This window comes from Microtus oregoni, unplaced genomic scaffold (genome assembly GCF_018167655.1).
Source record: "Microtus oregoni isolate MIOR12 unplaced genomic scaffold, Mior012 000027F_ref0000203, whole genome shotgun sequence".
Taxonomy (NCBI): domain Eukaryota; kingdom Metazoa; phylum Chordata; class Mammalia; order Rodentia; family Cricetidae; genus Microtus; species Microtus oregoni.
The window spans coordinates 34,175,367-34,201,573 of record NW_024543086.1 but is presented as its reverse complement, the minus strand read 5'-3'; the positions used below and the strand labels follow the sequence as shown (position 1 = coordinate 34,201,573).

At 42.6% G+C, this 26,207-nt stretch overlaps 1 protein-coding gene across 3 annotated transcripts in view; it reads right to left on the bottom strand.

Moving 5' to 3' along the window:
* Positions 1-26,033, bottom strand: part of Numa1 (nuclear mitotic apparatus protein 1) — an 86,303-nt gene extending 60,270 nt beyond the window's left edge. For 2 of the 3 annotated variants that reach the window (XM_041675899.1, XM_041675905.1), the window contains exon 1: positions 25,871-26,033. The gene's annotated coding sequence lies outside the window, so the exon portion shown is untranslated. Of the gene's footprint in view, positions 1-25,757 lie in introns of all 3 variants that reach the window. The other variant, XM_041675903.1, reaches the window with a different exon arrangement.
* Between the last annotated feature and the right edge of the window lie 174 nt (positions 26,034-26,207).

Below are 26,207 nucleotides of genomic sequence, written 5' to 3'. Positions count from 1 at the left end.
TTAGAAAAATTAGCCTCTTCATTTGTCATGAAAATTATTTCAATACTATAATATTGCAATTCTTTATTTGAAAGAAATGCCATAAAACATTTGAATGATGAGCCACAGACCTTCAGTTGAATTTACTTTCACTTTTTAGCATGTTAAATACACATTTAATTTTAAATTCATCAGTTAATGACTGTTTATAAAGTCAAGCACTATCACATGATAGGCTTTAAGTGTGTTGTGACCTGCAGTCTAAGTATAGCACACTGCTGAATTCTCTTAAGGTGCATAGCAAATGTATAGATAGTCACAGGAGGTTTTGTAATGTATACATTTAAAAAAATAATAATTTATTTTGATTTTATGTATGTCAGTGTTTTGCCTGCATGTATGTCTGTATAAGGGTATTCAATCCCCTGGAACTGGAGCTACAGACAGTTGTGAGCTGCCATGTGGGTGATGGGATTTGAACCTGGGTCCTCTGGAAGAGCCAGTGCTCTTGACCGCTGAGCCATCTTTCCAAACCCGTAATGTATACATTTCTAATTTATTATTCCTAACCTGTTATGTTTGCAGAGGGACAAGAATTTTTTTCCTTTTCTTTCTTTCTTTCTTTCTTTCTTTTTTTTTTTTTTTGATTTTCGAAACAGGGTTTCTCCGTAGCTTTTTGGTTCCTGTCCTGGAACTAGCTATTGTAGACCAGGCTGGCCTCGAATTCACAGAGATCTGCCTGCCTCTGCCTCCTGAGTGCTGGGATTAAAGGTGTGCGCCATCACCGCCCAGCTGAAAAGAATTTTTCTAATGCTCTGTAAAATTATGTTAACTTCAACAAGTAGGTATTCTAAATAAACTTTCTTTTTTTTTTTTTTTTTTTTTTTTTTGGTTTTTCGAGACAGGGTTTCCCTGTGGCTTTGGAGCCTGTCCTGGAACTAGCTCTGTAGACCAGGCTGGTCTCAAACTCACAGAGATCCGCCTGCCTCTGCCTCCCGAGTGCTGGGATTAAAGGCGTGCGCCACCATCGCCCGGCCTAAATAAACTTTCTAAAAGCAAAAAAAATAAAGATTTCCTTAATAACAAAAGGTTTCAAACTATTTTTTGAGCACGTCCATTTACATCTTGCCATTATTCCCTAAATAACATAGTATTATAAATATTTACATAGCATTCACATTATGCTGAGCATTGCAGGCCATCTAGAGATGATTTAAAGTGTCTAGAACAATATGCACAATTATATACAAATATACTTGACCAGTCACATTACAATGTTTTGTTGTTGTTCTTTCATTTGTTTTTAGTTTTCAAAATAGTTTTTCTGTGTAGCTTTGGCTGTCCTGGAACTCCTTCTATAGACCAGGCTGGCCTCAAACTCACAGAGATCCACCTGCCTCTGCCTCTGGAGTACTGGGATTAAAGGCGTGCGCCACCACTGACCAGCTTTCTTTTTCTTTTTTTTTAAATTAAATGAAATAATTTTTCTTTGTTTGTTTTTAAAGATTTATTTATTTATTACGAAGTGTTCTGCCTGCATGTATCCCTGCAGGCCAGAAGAGGGTACCAAATCTCATAATAGATGGTTGTGAGCACACGTGGTTGCTGGGAATTGAACTCAGGACGTTTGGAAAAGCAGGCAAAGCTCTTAACCACTGAGCCATCTCTCCAGCCCCAAATGAAGTAATTTTTAAGTAACTTGCAGAGGAAACATTTTTTTCCCTAGGAAGATATAGGTATTTTTTTAAAATTCCATATATCAAGCTATATTTTAAAAGTGAACCCACTATGCCAGGCATGGTGGCACACTGTAATCCCAGCACTTGGGAGGTTGAAACGAGCGAGATCGAGATCTTATTTGAGGCCAACCTTGGCCACTAGAAAATTAGAGTTCAAGAATATTCAGAGTTATATTAGACTCTATTTCAAAAATAAACAAGTAAACAGAAAATGAACAAACAAAAAGTAAATTCCTTTTAAATGAAATCTTTATATAGAACCCCAGGATATAGATACAGATAAAATTAGAAGTTTTGTTTTGTTTTTTGAGATAGGGTTACTTTGTGTAGCTTTGACTATCCCAGAATTAGCTCTCTGTAGAGCAGGCTGACCTCAAACTCACAGAGATACGCCTTCCTCCTGAATGCTGGGATTATAGGTGTGCACCCCTTGGGGCTGGAGAGATGGCTAAGTGGTTAAGAGCACTAGCTGCTTGTCCAGAAGACCTGGGTTCAGCTCTTAGCACCAATATGGTAGGTCACAACTGTCTGCTATTTAGCCGGGCAGTGGTGGAGCACACCTTTAATCCAGTACCTGAGAGGCAGAGGCAGGTGGCTCTCTCTGAGTTCAAGGTCAGCCTGGTCTGCTAGTTCCAGGACTGGCTTCAAAGCTACAGAGAAACCCTATCTCGGGGAGAGAAAAAAAAAAAAAAAAAAAAAAAAAAACAAACTCTGTAACTCCAGTTCCAGTTCCACTTTAATACCAATGCACATAAATTTAAATAAATCATTTAAAAAAATGGTGTGAAAAAAATGGTATGGGGGACTGGGAAGAGAGGAAGTATGGGGGGACTGAAAGGAGAGAGAAAAAAATGTGGCCAAGATATAAAAATAAATAAATTTATTTTTTTTAAATATTCATTTATTTATTTATTATGTATACAACACTCTGTCTGCGTGCATGCCTGCAGGCCAGCAGAGGGCACCAGACCCCATCATAGATGGCTGTGAGCCACCATGTGGTTGCTGGGAACCGAACTCAGGACCTCTGGAAGAGCAGGCAATGCTCTCAACCCCTGAGCCATCTCTCCAGCCCTAAATTTATTTTTTTTAAAAAAATGGTGTGCACAACCACCCCAGCTGTAGAAAGTTTAAATAAAGATATTTGGAACTTTGAGCCTTTGCTTCAACCTGGCTCTTACAGCTTTTGTAAACTGTCAGTCCCACACAGGAAGTGATATATGTCTGAAAAAACTGACAATAAAAAAGAAACAGTGTTGAGAATGACTTATGAGAAGTCTACACACTCAATTATTGAATGAGAAAAGCAGAATTCTAGAAATACTTTAAATGTCTAGGCTAGTAAATGGATACCAAAGAAACAAGAATGCAAGAGTAATAAACCCTTTCACTGCGGAGAGTATTAGCTCTACCACACAAATACTAATACTGAGATCCTTTCGGAGAGGCTTTAAAATGTTGAGCAAGAATCCAATTATCTTGAGATTTATATGTAGAATTAATATTCCATAATTTAATCCAGGCAGACTGGGAGTTAAGTCTTAGACTTAGGTTGTCTCTTAGTTAAAAGTAATCAAGAACTAGTGAGAACTATGTTTGGGTCTAACATCATAGGTCTGGGTTCCATTTGAAACAGTGGAAATAATTAAAAGGTCTAAGACAGGATGATCATGAGACTAGTATACTAGTTTACAATTGAAATTTATTCATCTTCCAAGTCTCTCTCACACAGCTGGTCACATGTCTCCCATTTATACAGTATTTCAAGTGTTGTTCACAGGAGCCTGTAAGGAGGTATTACTATTTTCAGTTAGTCAAAAAAAAAAAGTCAGGAGCCGGGCGGTGGTGGCGCACGCCTTTAATCCCAGCACTTGGGAGGCAGAGGCAGGCGGATCTCTGTGAGTTCGAGACCAGCCTGGTCTACAAGAGCTAGTTCCAGGACAGGCTCCAAAGCCACAGAGAAACCCTGTCTCGAAAAACAAAAATAATAATAATAATAGAAGTTGTCAATATTGTCAGAGAGTGGTGGCGCACACCTTTAATCCCAGCACATGGGAGGCGGAGGCAGGTGGATCTCTGAGTTCAAGGCCAGCTCCAGGACAGTCAGGGCTGTTACACAGAGAAACCCTGTCTTGAAAACACCACCACCCACAAAACACACACACACCTACCCCCCCCACACACACAAAGGTGAGAAGCAATAGAGACACCTTCAACGCGTGCACATACAAAATTTTTTTTGTGCTGAATGCAGTGGCACACTTTGTAATCTGAGCTACTTGAGAGGCTGAGGCAGAAGGATTACAAATACAACTTAGTGAAAACCTATAGAAAAATAGAAATAATAATTACAAAAAGAAGGGGGAAGCTGCTGAGGAAGCAGCTCAGCCCTATCAGAGTGCATGTCTATCATGGTCTAGACCTTAATCCCCAAAACCGCTCTCCCAAAATGTCTGATCTATCTCCATATTGGTATATAAGCAAATCCTAATATTGTTAACGTTTTGAGAAAAGTATTCTACTTAGTGTTAGTATTCAGGCATCTGTCCTGGCCTGCCCTTGGGGTTCTGACAGGCTGTGTCCTCAGCTGTAGCCACTAAGAGTGCCTTCTGTGCACATTCACCCTTTTAAAAGGGCCCTGCCCACCTCCCATCTCTTTCTCTGTCTCTCCTCTTTTCTGCTGCTCCTGTCCCAGAGGCCGGTCTCCCCCTCCACTTCCCCCTTCTATGTTCCCTTCCTTCTAATAAAAATCCCCTCCACTGAACTGTTGCGTGGCATCTTTCTCTCTCTCATGCTGGTTTAAATTGCAAGGTTGGTTCCCTGACCAGGAAAGGCTCTCCTGGAGCTTCTTCCTGCCTGCAGGCAGTTTGAGGCATGCTAGGATCCTGCAATCTGGTCCACATACAACAGCCTCTCTTCAGATTTTTGGGTCCTTCCCTTTCCCCCACCTCTGGCTATTTCCTGAGTGAGGACTCATCTCTCCAGTGTGTTTTTTTGCCTTTTGGCTTCCTTAAGTCTTGGTACCAGGCAACCATGGCTCTCTCTGGGACTTAGAGCTCTCAGTCCCCACTCTCTGCATGATGACTCACTGGGAGACCTATGCCTTTCTTGGACCCTTGGGTCCTTCAGGCTTTGCCCTACAGCTCCCGCTCCTTGAGTGACGACTCTCCATGGCAGTTTGTACCTTTCATTCGATCCTCACTTGATAAAAAACTATTGGATCTCATTCTGCCTCACACATGGAGAATAAGCCTACCAAAAATCTGCTTCCCAGCACTCTATATCCTGACATTTCACGGGACCTTTGTAACATTCTGCCAGGGATCCTGAGAGATGAAAGGAAGCATCACCTTTTCACTCTTCCACTCCCCCGCCACAATAAACCTTTCTCTCTAACTCTGTTGTGTGCAGCAATTTTTGCTTAAAGGCAGAGCCCACTGAAAAGTAATCACTTCACACTGGTACCCTACCCACCTCCTGCTCCACCCTCAACAGATCCACTCTCTTCCACCTGCAACAAATCTGCTTTCTCGCTCACTGGCAGCTTCGCCTTCTATTCAATACTGGCAATTGGGTCTCTGGCGGGGCCAACACCAACTTTTGACCATTCCCCTGGATGTGAGACTTCCTTTCTCAAGCACAGTCCTCCCCTCGCATTCTGGCTTTTCTCGAAGTCCTGGTATCAGGCGACTGTGTCTCTCTCCGGTCAGAGTCCTTGGGCCCCGCACTTTGTGTGTCTGCTCACTGGAGAGCCTGTGCCTGTCTTGAAACTGACCCATTCCGATTTCCGAGGACACTAGGAATTGCAGACTCTTGGGTCTCATTCATGGGAGCTGTGTCATCGTTTATACCTCCTCGCTCCCATTGGGATGTTTTTGGAGACCACTGACCATTCCTAATCAGTTAGTGTTACAGGCCTACCATCTGTAGCCACAGAGCTGGAGGTGTAAGACTACCAAACACGTGTGGCTGATGCTGTGATGACAGAAAAACAATCAGTGCTTTAAGCCCTAGGGAGTCGACTGGATCCACCACAAAAAGCATTTTGCCAGGTCCAGGCAGCGCCTGAGAGTTTGCACAGAGCCTGGACAGTGAAGTGAAACAGCCAGCTACTCCAGGACGTGGCTAGCACCCCAGCTTCCCCAGGTCCCCCAAAGATGAACGACCTACAGGTTGTAATTAAAAAAAAAAAAAGGCGGCACGAGAGGCAGACACCATGCAACAGAGTTCATGTGGAAGGATTTCTTTATTAGGGGTAAGGGAACATGGAAGGGGGAAGGGGAGCAGGGAGACCGGCCTCTGGGGCAGGAGCAGCAGAAAAGAGGAGAGAGGCAGACAGAGAAAGAGATGGGAGGTGGGCAGAGCCCTTTTAAAAGGGTGAATGAGCACAGGAGGCTCTCTTAGTGGCTACAGCTGAGGACACAGCCTGTCAGAACCCCAAGGGCAGGCCAGGACAGATGCCTGAATACTAACACAGAATGTTCTACAATTTTCTTCTCCCATTTTGCTATGCCTGACATTCATTTTGGTCAATGCAAAGCACTGATAATCCTGGTACGAGATACTTCTCTCTACATGCACACTACTATTTCTCTGAGACTAAACAGCCATACCAGTCATTTCTGTGCTGCCTATGACTCTAATTTATTCTCTAGTGGCAGTTAACAGTTGCCACCATATGACCTGGAAAGTCTACAATATTTCCTTCTTGGGTACAAATAACAATAATCCACATTTAATATCTAAAGGCTAAATTGCCTACAGTCCAGCTATGTTTTAATATGGCTAATTTTCACATGAACTTATATAGTATAGATCTGGCATATAACATTGAAAGAAAGACCTCAAAACACACAAAGTCAAAAGACTACCTCTTAGCACTGGGCTAAGACACAAACATTTTTTATGATGCCAGGCATCGTGGCACCTGCCTTTAATCCCAGCACTGGTTCACACCTTCTCTATCTAACCTTAAACCTTACAGTTAAAAATAGACCAAGACCAGCCAGGCAGTGGTAGCTCACGCCTTTATTCCCAGCACTCGGGAGGCAAAAGCAGGCAAATCTCTTGAGTTCAAAGCCAGCCTGGTCTACAGAGGGAGTTCCAGAACAACTAGAGTTAACCTGGTTAACAGAGAAACCCTGTCTTGAAAAACAAAAACAGACCAAGACCTATGTGAATTGAGTCACACACACACACACACACACACACACACACACAAAATTCAATATCTAATTATGTACAGAATAAAATCAAAATTCCTTAGCATATTTGGGGCTGAAGAGATGGCTCAGTGACTTGGAACACTTGGTCTTTCAGAAGGCCTGAGTTTGGTTCCCAGTACCCATATAGTGTTCGAAATCATCTGTAACTCCAGTTCCCGGGATCCAACACCTTCTTCTGACCTCTGTTGGCATATACATACATGTAGGACAAATATGCAGCATAAAAAAATAAATCTAGGAAAAAATTTTTTACATTCCAAGTTCTCTAAGATACAGCTTTCAGTTTCCTTTCCAAGTATATTCAAGCATATTAACTTCAAAATGCCAGATATTATCCAGGGTCTATATCAGTGCCCATGGTGTCTCTTGAATTCCTATTCATCCTCTACGATTTTACTAAAATGCCTTCTCTCTTCAGCTCTCCTAGCCCCCACAGTGAGAAACAGGTATTCTTTTCTTCCACATGGCCCTTACTGCTTGTTCCTCTACATACTTTATTTCACTCTCCCTACAGGAATGCTGACTATATATCTGTTTCATCCAAATTAAGATCCAAAAGACAGCTGGGCAGTGGCGGCACATGCCTTTAATCCCAGCACTAGGGAGGCAGAAGCAGGCGGGTCACTGTGAGTTCGAGGCCATCCTGGCCTACAGAGCGAATACCAGGACAGGTTCCAAAGCTACACCAGGAAACCCTGTCTCCAAAAACAAAAACAAAAAAGACACCCCCCCCCCAAAAAAAAAAAACTAGTTTCACTTCCCACACCACCTGTACACAGTGGCTATTAAATAATGTTTCCTGACAGATAATTGGCCCTAGGTTAGTAAATTGCTTCATTAGGCAGCCAGTGGAGCCAGTCAAAAAGGACAGTTCCCCTAATTGCAAGTCATACATCTAGCATGAATGGAGAGCAAGAACAAAACAATTTTAATGCCAAGGGCCTTACAACTTCAGGGAGGTTGGCAAGCTGACTGTGTTTACCAATCACTGAGGGAAGGATGAGAACTAGGAAGACTTGCAGCACAATCTTCCAGCCAAGTGACTGTTTAGTGAGCTAAGCAATCTTGTTTCTTGCAGGTCAAAAAAGACATAAAAGCAACTGACTGGGCCACATTGTTTCTTCAGCAACTAGCCCTGCTCTTGGGCTTAGTGACTCCTACTGCACCAGTCAGAGAACTCCTTTCAAGAAGGGCTCAAAATTAACAACAGAGAAGACAGTCCCCTAATCCTCCAGGCCACAGTTCCCGGACACTGTCTGTCTAATGACAGCTGCCCACCTTCCTTAAACAGTCCTCCTAAGGACGACTCCTCAGCCCTGCATGTCTTGTGATTGTGTTTCAGGGGAGAAGTCCAAGGAGCTGCTTCTCATTAAACAGCTACTTTGAATTTGATCATCCAGCTGTGGCTGCAAGTAGAAAGGTCACTATAATTTAGGCGTAGCTGGATGGTGATGGAGCACGCCTTTAATCCCAGCACTCGGGAGGCAGAGGCAGGCAGATCTCTGTGAGTTCGAGGCCAGTCTGGTCTACAAGAGCTAGTTCCAGGAGAGCTAGGGCTGTTACACAGAGAAACCCTGTCTCAAAAAAAAAAAAAAGAGGAGGAGGAGGTGGAGGAGGAGGAGGGAAACCTTCTTGGGTTTTTTAGTTTTGTCTCTCTCTTTTTCTTTCTTTCTTTCTTTCTTTTTCTTTTTCAACAGGGTCTTACTTTCCCTGGCTGGTCTGCTCCTCATTGTGCAGTGCAGGCTGGACTTAACTCTGACAAACCTCTGGCATTGATACTGGAATTCCCGATACTGGAATTCCCAGGACACTCCATCACATCCGACTTAGCACCTCAAATCTTCTTAGGCTTACCTGATTTTAGAATTTTTAGCATCTTGATACTCAACATAAAGATAAGGAAGACAACAACAACAAAAAAAAACAAAACAAGAAAAAGAAGACAGGGGGCTGGAGAGATGGCTCAGAGGTTAAGAGCATTGCCTGCTCTTCCAAAGGTCCTGAGTTCAATTCCCAGCAACCACATGGTGGCTCACAACCATCTGTAATGGGACCCTCTTCTGGCCTGCAGGCATACACACAGACAGAATATTGTATACATAATAAATAAATAAAAATAAATATAAAAAAAAAAGAAAAGAAAAAGAAGACAGAGTAAGAAAGAGAAACGCGAATGCTTATTTAATACAGACCTGGCAACAGAATCAATCACTTGGCTAGGCTACCAAACACTTTATTTTACAAACCAATTTCAAGTACTGTCAGGAACAGATGCTACAACAGATGAAGGCATTGCATTACAGCCCTCTGCTTTGCCCCACTAACCTTCCGTCCCACTTCCAAACCTATACTACTGAAGGAAAAGAGAAGAAAAATAAATCACTGTGATTATCCCACAATACTCTGGCATTCCCAACCCTCTGAACCACCCAAGGATCAGCTATCAGGCTGAAAATGCTGCAGGCTTCTTGGTGGTTCTACTAGGGATGAACACACCTTAGCCTGGTAGTCACAGCTCCCATGTTCCAACTCTCTTTCGACCCTTAAAATATTTGTGATTTCAGAAGCCTATTAGGAAAAGACCTAATTTTCTTCACTATCTAGTTACTTTAACAAAAATACATACAGCGAGTACACAGGAAAGCAACTCTGGCCAAATATTCCCATCTCACTAAACCACAAGAACTATGACCAAAATACTTTTCCTTTAAATAATGCTAATGTGATTACATTTTTTTTGTTGTTTTTGTTCATTTTGTTTTTGGGGGCCGGGATTCTCTGTAGCTTTGGAGCCTGTCCTGGAACTAGCACTTGTAGAGCAGGCTGGCCTCGAACTCACAGAGATCCATCTGCCTCTGACTCCCGAGAGCTGGGATTAAAAGCGTGCGCGACCACCACCCAGCCGTGATTACATTTTTAATCACGACGTAAACATTTACAAAACAGTTTTTTTGAGGGATTGTCTTCATACACTGATCCATATAAGCAGAAAGAAAAATTATGTGTTTTATAGTCTGTCACACCTCTTTTTTTTTTACAAAAATAAATAAAAGATATTGTTTTTCTTGATTCTTATACACAAACATTTTCTGAAGGTTTCCAAAAACTGAATTTACCCATTGAAAGTAAAATAAACTCTGAAATGACTCAGGAGATTGGCTAAGGGCTAGAAGGTGCAGTCCAGTGGTCAATCAGTTCCATAGCATGCTTGGATTAATTTTGAGCATTGCTGTTAAAAAAAGAAAGGAAGATAGTTCTTTTTTGAACAAATGCATACTAGAATAAATGTAAAGACTGAGAATACCATTACTTTGAGGTAGATAAACTTACAAATGGAGGGGACCAAAATATGTGTATCTGTCACCAGATATAAAAAAAAAAAAACTTAGCTTTTGCTAAGATGGTGCCAAAAGCAAAAAAACAAGGTTTTCGCCCTCCCAAAATTCATGTCAAAGGAAAGGCCTTAAAAAGTCAAAAAGGCCACTGGGCGGTAGTGGTGTATGCCATTAATGCAAAGGCAGAGGCAGGTGGAGAAATCCTGTTGGGGGGGAGGGGGAGCAAGAAGACAGTACTGAAAGGTATCCACATTCTCAAGTCATCCACCTGCTGGTGGCCCAAGCCCCTGAAGCTCCAGAGGCAGCCCAATCCCCTCCCAAGAGCAGCCCAAGAGAAACAAGTCTGACCACTATGACATCATCAAGTTCCCCCAACCCCTGAGTCAGGCATGAAGATGACAGAAGACAACAACACACGTGTGTTGTTATGGATGTCGAGGCTAGTAAGCACTAATCAAACAGGCTGTGAAAAGGCTATGACACTGGTGTGGCTAAAGTCAATATCCTGATAAGGCCTGGCACAGAAAAGAAGGCGCATGCTCAACTGCCTCCTGATTGCCATGCTCTGGATGTTGCCAATACACATTTTTTTTCACATAAAAAAAGAAAACACACATTAATTTTGACTCTGGAAAAACTCTCCAAAACTATATATACAACCTAAGCTGTCCATCTTTAAATATGAGGAAACTCTAGTCCACTAAAGTTAAGCAGCTGGTCCCTGCTAACTAACTAGCAAGAGTTGGAAACTCACATATATTGACTCCCTGAATAAAACACAAGCACGTGTTTATCTACACAACTTCCCCTTTTCAGCCAAAGGAATGGGAGCTAACACAGGACAGTAACACACACATAGAATGGCTCTAAAACCCAGAAGCTGAGAAGCAAACCTCCTACAATGACCTGTTTGTTTCATGACTGACATCTTATAGAGCCTAGATGAAGAGAAAAGTAGCAGAGAACATTCCCCAAAAAGTCCATCTATATAAAAGCAGAGAAAGGGCAGGAATCATTAACTTACCTCCTAGAAGACGGCCCCTGTAAGTTTGGACAGTAATCTGCAGCAGTCTGAACTTGAACTTGCTTTACTCAGGGACAGGCGGCAAAGGATGAGAGAATGCTGTTCATTCCCATATCCCACCCACTGTCAGGCAGCTAGGGCTCCCACCATCCCAGGCAGCCCTGGAGCTCTGTGGATCACAGAGCAATCCAAAGAGAAGCTATGAGGACCAGACCTTTGGGATGAGTCAATGACAGAGCAGGAAGAGTCACTGGGCAGAAATATAGGCCTCCTATAGAAAGAATGCCAAACCACACCCCTACTGGGTCAGCATTTAGGATGCCCTTACCCTATGAGGATTATAGTGTCTAAACCAGGAAAAGTTCCTCACGAGACTCTACACCAATCTCCTTTTTAAACATTTCTCTCTGGCTCAAAATCCTTGCAATATTTTTCTCAAGCATCAGATCTAAACTCTTTGGGTGACGTTTCCAAGTCAACTGTATGGCCTCTAGCCACTTCCTAGCCCTTCCCCACTATTCTGGGACTGGAACTCAGCCAGCCACTCTTCTCGCTGTTCTGTCCATAATAACCCTGTCTCATTCTCCTGCCTTCAGATGGCCAAGAGGCACAAACCTTCAGACATAAGGCAAGTCACAGGAATGAATGTTCCAGTCAGTCATATGGCAAAATGAAGGAGCACTGCCCCTCCAAAAAACATTTAACTATTCATACAATATTTTACTGTGAACATTACAATAAACTTTTAAATAATTTTTAGTTGTCTTTTCTGTCTTGCAAGTGAGGAAACTTTCCCAAGATCAAACAGCTGGCACAATGCTAGCAACAGTGTTTAGACCTATATGAAGCCTAAGCAAAAGTTCTATATACTACTAGGTTCTGTGGTAGAAAAGTACAAACACCACAGAACCATCATTTATATTTCATGATATAAAACCTAAATAGTGTGGTGGGGAGCCCAAATCACAGTTTATTTAAGTAACCATAATCCATGTGCCTCCAATTCTGACTCTCTTTCAAACCCCATCTTCCTGTCAAAGTTTTTCCTAGTTACAAGGGCTACTGAAAGGACTCTCAAAATCCCTACAGGGTTTACAGACTGGACAACAGAATCAAGTCTACATTATACACTGCCTTGCAAAATTAGACTTTGTTTCTCTATGCTTTAGATTCACCTTCCTTAACAAACGCCAGATATAATTCCTCTAAGTTTAATTTTTTGTTGTTGTTTTTTGTTTGTTTGTTTTTGAGACAGGGTTTCTCTGTAGCTTTGGAGTAATTGTTTTTTAAGATAGGGTCTTGTCTTGCTATGTAGTTAAACCAGGCTGGCCTCAAACTCAGAGATGAACCTGCCTCTGCCTCCTAAATGCTGGGATTAAAAGGCATGCGCCATCACACCAAGCTCTAAATTGAATCCTTTGTTTTGTTTTGCTTTTTAGTATCTCACCATGCAGCCAGCAGTCTAGTCTGTATAATCCAGGCTGGCCACAAACTCAGGATCCTCCTGCTTTAGCCTCCCAAGTGCTAGGATTAGAGGCATAGGCGCACACACCTTGTCACAAGGTACCAAAACAACCTAAAAAATATCTCTGGCAAGACATAGGAAGATCCAAGTAGTCAGGTAAGTGTGCTAGAATATATGCAGTCTTACTCCTTACCAGACAAACCAGTCCGCAGCTGCAATAAGCAGAAGGAATCTGCAAGGCTGAGTCACTGCCATTTCCTTCACTGACTTCAAAGAAACTGGCCCTTAAATAGGGCAGGAAGAAAAGGCAACATAACATAGCTGCCAACAGGAGCCTCAGTCCAGGAGCACGCTTACACTAATGCACTCTCTTCCTTCTAAAACCATTAGATCGTTCTCCTTCTGCCAAGTGGTCCCTTATTATAGTGACTGATTACTTAATAGCCAATCCATAATCTTGGTTCTTTCCTCCCAATCAACAGCACCCAAGCCCTTTCCAAGTAGCAACTACCCCAGTTTATCAGACAGAAAGGTAAAGATAAATTCCCTGAAAACCTCCATTAATCAGGTCAAGAACTATATATAGCACTTTGTACAAGAGAGCTTGCGTCTCAAACCCACCATGCTTAGCATTTTACCAAAGAATCAGAATGAAGAGACCGTAAAGAGATGGTTCAGAGGTTAAGACATTAGCTGATCTTCCAGAGGTCCTGAGTTCAATTCCCAGCAACCACAAGATGTCTAATGAGATCTGGTGCCCTCTTCTGGCCTGCAGAAATATATAAGCAGGCAGAACACTGTATACATAATAAATAAATAAATCTTTAAAAAAAAAAAAAACTCAAGATGAGGGGATGGAGAGATGACTCAGCAGTTTAGAGTACTGGCTGCTCTTCCCAAAGAACCCAGCAGTTTTCAGTACCCACATGGCAGCTCACAAATATCTGTAACTTCAATTCTGCAGAAATTTTCATGTCCTTTACTGGCCAAGGATACTACACACAGGTGATACATAATGAAGACTCAGAATGAAGACACATGCTTGTCTAACTACAGTGAAAGAGGGGAATGGTGTCACACACCTTTGATCCCAGCACTCTTAGGCAGAGGCAGAAGGACCTCTGTAAGTTGAGGTCAACCTATCTATGTAGCAAGTTCCAGGCCAGTGCCAGTCAAAGCTTTACAGTAAAGACAAACAAACAACAACAACCTAACAATTAAAAAGAATAGCTGAGAGATGGTTCAGCAGTTAAGAGCACTAGTGGTTCTTCCAGAGGATCCTGGTTCAATTCCCAGAACCCACACTGCAGCTAACAACTGCCTGTAACTACGGTTCCAGGGGATCCAATGTCCAATTAGGGCCTCCATATGCACTGTGTATACATGGTACACAAACATATGTGCAAAGAAGTAAAAAATTAAAAAGCATGCAACGTTAAACACAAAGACTAGCTGGGTGGTGGTGGGGAACGCCTTCAATCTCAGCACTCAGGAGACAAAAGCAGGAGGATCTCTGAGTTCTAGGCCAACCTGTTATACAAAGCAAGTTCCAGGCCAGCCAGAACTGTCACACAGAGAAACCCAGTCCCCCCCAAAAAAAGGAGGAGGAGGAGGAGGAGAAGAAGGAGGAGGGGGGGGAGGAGGAGGAAGAGGAGGAAGAGGAGACCTGTAATCTCAACTATTTAACAGGCTAATGCAGGAGAATTCTGAGTTCAAGGCCAGAATAGACAATTCAGGGGCTGGAGAGGTGGCTCAGTGGTTAAGAGCATTGCCTGCTCTTCCAAAGGTCCTGAGTTCAATTCCCAGCAACCACATGGTGGCTCACAACCATCTGCAATAAGGTCTGATGCCCTCTTCTGGCCTGCAGAAATACATGTAGACAAAAATATTGTATACCTAATAAATAAATAAATAAATATTAAAAAAAAGCAGAATAGACAATTCAGGGAAACTCTGTCTCAAATAAAGAAAAGCTGGATGTGGGTTTGTAAGTCAGGAAACTAGAAAAGGGATCATGACATTGGATGAAAAACTCTTTTGTTGGGTTTTATTTTTATTTTGGTTTTTGGGGGGGTGTGGTTTTGGAGGGCGGTTTTGGTTTTTAAATTTTTTGTTTTGTTTTGTTTTAGGTATTTGTTGTTTTAGGGAAGGGCAGGTTCCACTGTATAGCTCTGGCTGTCCTGGAACTCACTCAATAGACCAGGCTGGCCTGAACTCACAGAGATCCACCTGTCTCTACCTCCCAAGTTCTGGGATCAAAGATGTGTGCCACCATGCCCAGCTGAAAATAATCATTTTTTAAAGGGTTGGGGTCGTAGCTCAATGGAGGAGCATGTAACACCCTAGGTTCAAGGAAGGATACAAAAGTCAGGTGGCACATATCTATAACCCCAAAAGGGGGAAGTTGAGGCAATTAAGAGGACTGTGAGTTTAAAGCCAACTTATGCTATAATGCAAGACATGACTCAAAAAAAAAAAAAGGAGGAAGAAGGTAGAAAGGCTCAATGGTTAGGAGCACTTGCTCCTCCTGCAGAAGACCTTTCAGTTCCTAGGACCACACCACTGTCACACAGCTCACAACTGCTAGAAAGTCTACGTCCAGGCCGGGCGGTGGTGGTGCACACGTTCAATCCCAGCACTCAGCAGGCAGAGGCAGGCAGATCTCTGCGAGTTCGAGGCCAGCCTGGTCTACAAGAGCTAGTTCCAGGACAGGCTCCAAAGCTACAGAGAAACCCTGTCTCAAAAAACCAAAAAAAAAAAGAAAAAAAGAAAAAGAAAAAAAAAAGAAAAGAAATAAAAGAAAAAAGAAAAGAAGAGAAATAAAAGAAAAGAAAGTGTACATCCAGAGGGTCCAGCAACCTTTTCTGGCCCCATGGTGCACATACACACACTCAGATATACACACATTTAAAAAATTCTTTGAAAGTGGAAACAAACTCAGAATGGTGGGATTGGACACCAGCTCCATTATTTACACAGTGTATGTCTTTGAACAGATGGTCTAATTTATCTGTGCCTCAGTTTCGTTCCTGATAAAAGGAAATAGTATTAATAATAGAATTTACCTCATCTATCTTTGGGAAGTAGTTCATATAAAGTACTTAGAATAGTGCCTCTTTCACATGATATGCTGGGGGGAAAATGTTAGCTATTGCTACTACAGTTGATATAATGAGTCAAACAACCTGAAAACCCACTATTAAATTATGACTGAAATGTTCGGAAATACAGTAAACACGCTTCTAGACTGTGTCATTCATTACCATCTCTCGGTTCCATGACTCTCTGTTGGGCTCTGCTTTCTGTTTTTCTTTTTTGTTTTCCAATTTTCAAGACAGGGTTTCTAAGTGTGCCTCTGTCCTGAAACTTGCTCTGTAGAGCAGGCTGGTCCTGAACTCACAGAGATCCACCCGCCTCTGCCTCCCAAGTGCTGGGATTAAAGGTGGGCACCCCCACCCAGCTCGGGCTCAGCTTTCCAGCGCTGGGGTGGACACTGGCCTACTTTCACCAGCTAGCTCTGACTCTATCAAGTGGGGGCTAAACGAAAAATGGGAAGCAAGAAGAGTATACAAGGAACTTCTTCCTTACTGTAGCTTAGTGTTTCTTTTTTTAAAAAAAATATTTAGGCCGGGCGATGGCGGTGCACGCCTTTAGTCCCAGCACTCGGGAGGCAGAGGCAGGCGGATCTCTGTGAGTTCGAGACCAGCCTGGTCTACAGAGCTAGTTCCAGGACAGGCTCCAAAGCCACAGAGAAACCCTGTCTCGAAAAAAAAATAAAAAAATATTTATTTATTATGTATACAGTGTTTTGCCTGCATGTATCTCCCCACGGCAGAAGAGGGCACCAGATCTTACAGATGGTTGTGAGCCACCATGTGGTTGCTGGGAATTGAACTCAGGACCTCTGGAAGAGCCGTCAATGCTCTTAACCTCTGAGCCATCTCTCCAACTCGGTTTAGTGTTTCTTGATGACAGCAATTTATTCCATTAGTTACTCCATTTCTAACTCCAGAATCACCTTGCAGTGCACCTCAGTGGCCTCTGTGTCAGCTGGGTAGGCTTCCACTAAGTCTGATATCTCCAGGGACACTCTAGGAATGCCCAAGAAACCACTGGCAACCAGACAACATACACCCCCCAGAGAATCTGGGTACAACTGTTCCATATCCCTCCAGACTTCTTGAGTCTGATAACTTTCCTCTGTTCTCAATTCTATATGAGGAAGCCACTTCATACAATTAATAAGCCAAAACAACTATCCCTAAGATTCTTTTGGCTTGTTAAGCCCTTCAACAAAGACTCAAAACTATTTCCTTTATTGAGTTCACTCTTAAAATAACTGGCATGTGGTTTCTGCTTTGTTGATTGAAACCAAACTGACACTTAGATTCACTAAGCTCAAAAGAAAGAAAAGGAACCAGGTGTTAGAGCACACACCTTCAGTCCCAGCACTAGGAATACAGAAGCAGACAGATCTCTATGAGTTCAAGGCTAGCCCTGTCTACGTAGAGAGCTTCAAGGTAGCCAGAGCTAGAAGAACCTTGTCTCAAAGAGTATGGGGGGGGGTGGCCCTGCAGGGCAGGCAGGAGAGGGGGACTTCAGTTCTTCAGTTCAGTGCAGAGCACTTGCCAAGCATGTAAGAGACCCAATTGCTTTCTCTGCATCTCTACTCCTCCTCTATGCTGTCCTACATTAGTCTCACCCCTCTCGCTGCCAATTCCCTACTGCCACTACTGACTATCCCCCTGACAATCTAAGTCCCCCTTTGAAAACCAACGCCAAGTTCTCTAACCTTTCCACACCATCCCAAAAAACCTGCTACAAACCGTCCCTCTCAGTTTGCCAAGAGTCTAGCAATCATCCATGTTCCTAAAATATCTCAATTTCAAAACCCCACCTGAACACCCCAGGAAAGACTATTCTAACAAAACAAAAAGCCTCACAAATTATATCCTCCCCACCATAACCAGACCCTACTTTCAGGTAAGTTATTCCCCAATTAACCTTCTATACCCAATCTAAGTTTTCCTGGCTCCTCTCAAGAATCTCAAATTGACTCCAGACAAGTACTCCTGTCAACCAACAGCCTAAGTTTTCCCGCGAACTGCCTAATCCTAAGGGGGAGATCTCTCCCCTTTTCCATGGTTCTTTCCCCCTTTTCCTGGTTTTAGGAATCCTCTTCCCTATTACGAGGACCATGAACCTAAAAGTCTTAAATGTATAATGTGAAAGGTATTGCAAGAGTTACAAACTGCCTTTATTATGAGGATACAAAGGAAATGGGATTCAAAGGGAAACAGACTCATAGAATATCGGACCAGGTGGAAGTCACCCTGTCGTGCTGCTTTTCCCCAGGGGATGTGAACAATAGCACAAGCCTGTTTCTGCTCCGACCTCCTGAGACAGTGAGCACACTTCTTCTCTCTGCTTGTCAGTCCACTCATAGCGCTTCAGACCACGCCCGAAGGGCTGATACCCCAAAAGCTATTGGATGAAGGAATTCCCACAACAAATGTACATCCAAGATAAAAGAAAAAAAATTTTTTCTAGCCCAGGCAATGGTGGCACATAATTTAATCCCAGCACTTGGGAAGCAAAGATTGGCAGATCTCTGTGAGTTCTAAGCCAGCCTGGTATACAAAGTGAGTTCCAGGACCGCAAGAAGTGCTACACAGAAAGAAACCCTGTCTCAAAAAACAAAAACCAAATTTCTAAACTCCTTAACTTTACCTTTGTCCGTAGTGTATTTGTCTCAAAAGATTTCAAATCAGCTAGAGACAACTCCAGCACTAGCCCGGCTGTTTGCCTGTTATCTCCATCCTGGGTCAGTCTCACAGACTACACTTCTCTATGGAACCACTCAGACAGCCTGTTCTTCCCAGCCTTGACCAAAAACTCAGCTTCCTTGGGTTCCCTATTCATAACACCCCAGCGTCAGCAGGAAGCAGCCACAGAGACTAATGCCCACTTACCCCACAACCCAAAAACAAAACAAGAGGTGAGAGTGACGGGGCTCCAGCAGAGTGAGCGTGATAAACACGCCTCCTCCATTCCCACTGCCTAGCTTTAAAAAAAAAAAAAGTTAAGCTGGACAGTAGTGGCGCACGCCTTTAATCCCAGCACCAGCACTCGGGAGCCAGAGGCCAGCAGACCTCTGAGAGCTCAAGGTGAGCCTGGGCTGCAGGGTTTTCAGAGAAAACCTGGGAAGGAGAAGTCTGAGGAGACACCAAGAGGTGCAGAGCAAGCAGCATGAAAAGTACAGACGAGGTAAATGAGCCTTGGGGCAGCACAAAGATTAATACAAATGTGTTAAGTTTTAAAAGCCAGCTAAAAACAAGCTCAAGCTATCAGCTGAACATTTATAAACTAAGTCTTTCTGTGGTTATTTAGGAGCAGCTTTGGGACACAGAGAAACTCTACCTACAGTTGTCCCCTAACTTCCATATATCACGGCACACACACATAGTAAACATGATCATAATACATTTAAGAAGGCTGGGTTATAATTCAGTGATAGAGTACCTGCCTCACATGCCTGGGTTCAGCTCCTAGCACCATGAAAATAAATAAGCAAACAAACAAGCTCCAGGAAGAACTAACCCAAATCAGGCCACATATAAACGGCTATAAACTATATACTTTGTAATCCCAGTACTTGGGAAACTGAAGCGGTAAGATTTCCAGTTCAAAGAAAGCTTGGGCCAAAGAGTCAAACTGCTTCTTTCATTTAAAAAGGGGGGAGGGGTAGGCAATGGGTCAGGAATTGGGAAGCCACTGCTCTTCCATTAGACAGCACTCCTTTTCCAGCACCCACATGTGGCGGCTCCAACGGATACAACCTTCTTCTGGCCTCTGCAGGCACCACACACACACGCCATACATTTTCACAGACACACATCTACACATAAATAGTAAAAACAAATCTTTCTCCAAGGTATCAATAGGTGATGGTCCTTTAAATATGACAACCAAAAAATTATAGAAGACTTGAGTAAACCATCATGAGTCAGTTATGAAGTATCAGGATAATATCCTTAAAAAGATCCAATAACTAAATGATAAAGACAATATATTAACTTTGGGGGTACAAAGTTTATTTAATGGGGGGAGAAACAGAAGACAGAAGGGGGAAGAAGAAAAGCCAAGGGGGAAGGGAGACTTAAAAATTATTACAGACAGGGCTGGAGAGATGGCTTAGCAGTTAAGAGCACTGGGGTTGATCTTCCAAAGGACCTGGGTTCAATTCCAAGCACCCACATGGCAGTTCACAACTGTTTGTAACTCCAGTTCCAGGGGATACAGACATACATGTAAGCTAAACACCTTTGAACATTAAGTAAATAAATTTTTAAAAAACTATTACAGATAGAGGCTAGTGAGATGGCTCAGCTCTTAAGAGTACTGTCTGCCCTTCCAAAGGACACAAATTCCCAGCACCCATATGGCAGTTCACACATTAGTCCCTAAATGGCCACTGCACTCCTCTGGTGCACAGATTTAAAAGCAAGTGTTAATAAATATCAAATAAATGATTTTTAAAAAATTAAAGACAGTCAGGCATGATGGCCCACGCCTTTAGTTTCAACACTCTGAAGGCAGAAGCAGGTGGAACTCTGAGTTTAAGGCCAACTGGTCTATAGGGCAAGTTCCAGGACAGCCAGGGCTACACAGAAAACTAAAATAATAGTAATAAAAATAAAAATAAATTACAGGCATAAAATGAATTAAAAACATGAGAAAAAACAATATACAATTGGCAGATTTAAAAAACAAACAAGACAAAACAAAACAAAATGCTTCTAAAAAATAAAAAAGCACTGGCAGGACCCAAATTCCCTTCCCATCACCCACATGGCAGTTCACAACTGTCTGTTATTCCAGTTCCAAGGAATCTGACACCCTCACACAGACATGAATGCAGTCAAAACACCAATAAATAAAAAAGTGAATTACTTAAAAATAAGAATTAAAGCCAGAGTCTGTGAGTACTGTCTCAAAAAAAAGAAAAAGAAAAAAAAAGAAAGGAAGGATGAATTTAAGATAAGAACTCAAAAACCAAATCAGACTCAACTGGAGAATAAATTAATTTACTAGGAAATAGACGTAAGGAAACTACCCAAAGGTAAAACAAAAAGAAACTGTGAAAGAATGAATAAGCTAAAGAGGGCAGGAAGACGGTCCAAAATAAATATACGCTTTGGAGAGGAACCAGGCAGGCAACACTCAACAAGCAAGAGGATCAGGAGTGATGTGGGAGTGTCATATATCAATCTGTTGATTTCATTGGTTAATTAATAAAGAAACTGCTTGGCCTGATAGGTTAGAACATAGGTGGGTGGGGTAAACAGAACAGAATGCTGGGAAGAAGGGAAGTTAGGGCAGACGCCATGCAGCTCCTCTCCAGGGCAGACGCGATGAAGCCAGCCGCCAGGTCAGACATGCTGAATCTTTCACGGTAAGACACACATTAAGAGAAATGGGTTAACCTAGATGTGAGAATTAGCCAGTAAGAGGCTAGAGCTAATGGGCCAAGCAGTGCTTAAATGAATACAATTTGTGTGTTGTTATTTCGGGTAAAGCAAGCCAGTGGCTGGGGGCTGGGCGGCAGGAACGCAGCCTGTAGCTCCTGCAACAAAATGGTACCCAACGTGGAAAATACAAAGAGAATGGCGCCCAGACGTGGATAACTGAATCCACAGAAAGTCTGAGAAAGTTTGGGAAAGAATAGAGTAAAGCATGTTTTCTTGATAGCAGCAATTTCTTGGGTCTGCTCTGCTTGCTAGAGGCAAGCAAGTGCTCTCGGCTAAGAGAGGCTTCCTGACTCAGCTTTAGCTGCAAAAACCTGCAGCTCTTTTAAGAGGTCCTGCCACGAAACACTTAAACGGTTGTTGATAAAAGCTGACTGCATGCTTGTTTGTTTTCAGCCATAGCAGGAAAAAAGTTGTGCTGTTTTAAAATGCTGGCATTCTGGTCCGTCCTGCCAGGGCAAACTCTGACTCTTTCAGGCAGGCGATCTGACTACAGAGTGTTTGAGTGTGGTTTCTGAGTGCAGTGCTGCAGCTTGCTTGCTGGCAGGGACCTTGAAATGCCACAGAGTTGTGGCAATAAAAATGGCTCCAGTGGTGCCTCTGCCACCTGCATGAGCTTGAGGACAGCTTACACAACATGAGACCCCATACTATAAAATAAACAAAGAGTCAGGCAGTGGTGCCACACACTTTTAATTTTAATTCCAGCACTTGGGAGGCAGAGGCAGGCGGATCTCTGAATTTGAGGCCAGCCTGCTCTACAGAGCAAGTCCTAGGACAGCCAGAGCTATACAGAGAAACTCTATCTCAAAAAATAAATAAATAGTATTTGTGAACCAAGAGAGGCACTAAAGTGTTGTGGAGTAATCTTTTTGTACACTGTGAAGATATGTCACTCTTTGACTGGTTTAATAAAAAGCTGAACAACAGCCAATCACTCTAGGCAGGCTTTCCTGGCACAAAAGACACTGGAAGAAGAAAAGTGGAGATGCCAGAGACCCAGAGCAAGCAGCATGGGCACTAGGGAGATGAGGTAATAAAGCCATGAGTCAGAAAGTACATTAACAGAAATAGGTTAATTTAAGTAATAAGAATTAGTTAGAAACAAGCCTAAGCTATTGGCTGAACTTTCATAATTAATAACAGTCTCCGTGTCATAATTTGGGAGCTGGTTGGCAGGACAGAGAAAGACTCACTACAACATGAAGGCACATTTTTCCACATAAAACCTGAAAAGGCTTTTTAAAAGATTCCAAACACAAAAACAGAGACAAACAGAGCTTTCTAGTCCCACAGTTTCTTATGTGGGTCACAGTAAAGAGAGGCCTCTCCCGGCCACTGCCTGCAGGCTTGAGCCGACAGTGCACCAGGAGCTAAGCTGCCTGGCAGTTGAAGGTTTTGCTCATGCAGACAGAAAAGGTTACAGATACACAGTAAAGCAGATTCAGATGGTAGAAACTTCTACAGGTTACAGTGTGTTTAAAAAAAAAAATGTGTGTAGGCTTAAAAAAAATGGGATAGTCAATCATAGAAAAAAATAGTTTGGCTGGGCGGGGTGGCATATGCCTTTAATCCCAGCACTTGGGAGGCAGAGGCAGTTGGATCTCTGTGAGTTTGAGGGAGGCCAGCCTTGGCTACAAGACTTAGTTCCAGGACAGTCTCGGCTACAGAGAAACCCTGTCTCAAAAAACAAACAAACAAAAACAAAAAAGAAAAAAAAATAGTTTATAAATGCTGTGGGGTAATGCACTGTAAAGATATGTCACTCATATTGGTTTAATAAATCACTGATTGGCCAGTAGTCAGTAAAGATGTATATATAGGTGGGGTGACCAGACTAGGAGAATTCTGGGAAGAGAACTGGCAGAGATGCAGTCACCAGCCGGACACAGAGGAAGCAAGATGAGAATGCCTTACTGAGAAAAGGTAAACACAGACAAGAATTATGGGTTAAGTGGTAAGAGCTAGTTAATAATAAGCCTGAGCTATAGGCCAAATAGTTTATAATTAATAAAAGCCTCTTTGTGTTTATTTGGGACTGAATGGCTATAGGTGAGACAAAAACTTCCATCTACATATAAATAATAAGGTAAAGTCTTTAAGGAGAAAATAAAATAATATAAAAAGGATAGGTCACATAAAGATGGGAAATACTCAGGGACTCTGGATCCTGTATGGTGCTGTATTGACATTAAATATTTTGATTGCTGATGAGCAAACAGCAGCTGCTGAGAGAGATTGGATTATGGACACTGCTAAATTAAACCAACCTATATATTTTTAAATGTCATAACTTCAAAATGGAAGTCAAAAAATATGTTGCCTTCGGAAAGAGGTTTTATTTCCACAGAAATGAAAGGCTATGGATTCATTCAAGGTTGCTAAGAGATCAGATTTGATCAGGGGAGACCTCCTGAAAATTCTGACATAAAGAAATAAATCTCAAATATAAAACAAAAAACCATCTTTGGTTGGCTTGTGTACAACACACAGTCCTTACTTGTGTTAATGCAGATATATATATTATCTTTGAAAGTTTATGTGTTTTTAGAGCAAGGGGACCACACACCAATGAAAATTGGTGGCCAAGAGAATTCTGGGAAGAAGGAAGTCCTGGTGGGAGTCCTTTACCCAGCCACAGTGGAAGCAAGATATGACTGCCTGGCTGAAAAGGGTACCAAGCCATGTGCCTAACATATACTAGAATAATGAGCTAGTATAAGTTATAAGAGTTAATAAGAAGCCTGAGCTAATGGGCCAATCAGTGTATAACTAAAAAAAAAAAAAAGAAAGAAAGAAAGAAAGAAAGAAAAGAAAAGAAAAGAAAATTGGTGGACGAAGTGATCCAGCTGCTCAGAGTGCTTCTGTTGCAGTTTCCTCAGACCTCTGCATCCAGAACATCTTCAAGGCTGCTGGCTGAGATGGTCCAACTTCACAAACTATTCTATCAGGCTTCAACCATTATCCTAATTTGAGTCTCCCCAAAGATTCCAACACCCCCAGACAACAAGAAGCAGTCTACAGAATACAACACCCATATTCCCAAGAGATGGGATGGATAGTTTTTGGTCATTCGGTGAGTTATGGATGTCTGACATTGTTTAGGGGGATTGGCTACAAATTGTTAGTGATCATGGTAAAAAAAAAAAAAACTGAATAAAGATTAAATTCAGGGATTTCTTTCTGAAGATAAAAAGTGGGAATATGATATAAACATGATGGGATAAAAACCAAAAAAAAAAAAATCAAAAAACAAAAACAAAAAAGGTAATGTAAAATTTTAGTCCTTAAAAGCTATTTAGGATAATAAAGAAATATAGATTAGTAGTCATCTTTAACAATCATATAGTCAAGATAGATACGTTTTCAAGGCCACACAGAGATATATTTTAGATAAATGATCTTCAAACATTCCAAAGACTTACAGATATGGCATTTAAAATGTTTTTTTTTTTTTTGATTTTTCGAGACAGGGTTTCTCTGTAGCTTTGGAGCCTGTCCCGGAACCAGCTCCTGCAGACCAGGCTGGCCTCGAACTCACAGAGATTCGCCTGCCTCTGCCTCCCGAGTGCTGGGATTAAAGGCGTGCACCACCACCGCGCGGCCATTTAAAATGTTTTAATAACATAAAGCTTTTCATGATGGTGATGCACATCAGCTACTGGCAACCCCGATTTACTTCAAAAAAAAAAAATGCTGATGGGCATTGAGAAACCTCCATAAAGAGTTTGCTTTCTTTGTTGAGGGGCTGCCCTTGCCTCCACTGCTGACAGTACGCTGTCCAAACTGGACCAACAGAACACAAAAGAAGAGACTGCCAAACTTTGCCAAGACAGGGTACATCAGTCCTTCAAAGATCACCTCCTTTACAGAAAAGTCTGTTGGATAGTCTAGGCCTGCAGGATGAAAATGGATGCCCCAACATTCCAGGGCAGTCAGGGCTAAACAGAGAAACCCTGTCTCAAAAAACAAAACAATAAAAAGATCTTAAATGTGTTTTCTCGAAGGTGCTTGCAGAAACAACATATCTGATTGCCCTCACATCAAACCAACAAGTAGGTAAGACAGGTAAATTCATTGTTTCCATACAAGGGCATCCCAACACTATCCCTTCACATTATTCATGTTCAACCCTTAAAAATCCCAAGTATAGCAAAACTCGCACCAGCTGAGCAACCCTTGCCAAGGTAAACATAAATCTCAGAGTTCTCACCTCTAAAACATGAACAAGGTTGTTAGGAAAATGAAAAATCAGATGCTATACCGTGCAACACAACGGCAGAAACATAGCGGAAGGGGTGCCACTGCTGCTATCATTAATAAGCGAGCAGCTGGCGTCACGGGACCTTCGGTACAACACTTTGAGTATTCCACGATCCCCGTTACCGCGTCCTCAGTCATAATCGCACTGACAAGACCCCAAACAGATCCACCACCTTGAACATTCCCGGTTCCCACAAACCTGGTTCCCCTTTCACCCTCGGTTATGAAGGCCTTCCTCCTGCACCGGAGTGGTCAGCAACCCCTCTAGGCCTGGCCATCCCCTGACGTCAGCCAAGGACCCGCGCCGGTTACCTGGCCGCGCGCTGCTCCGCCACTCGCACACCGGACTCCACTTCGCCTCGCGATATATCTCGCACGGTGAAGACACAATTAGTTTAAACTATGGCCCCGCCCCCTCTCGTCGCCCTCTCATTGGCCCGGGTCGGCTGCTGTTAGCCGGGCACCCTGAAGGACCCGGGAAAAGGAAGAGCGAGGCCCACAGTAAAGGAAGAAACAGTAACACTACTTCCGGATCCCGGTCTTGCCTTGACGGGAACAAGAACTACAAGTCCCAGCAATCCCCGCGGCTTCGGCGTCCTGCCCCGACTGAACTACAAGTCCCAGAAGGCACTACGAACACGTTCACTGC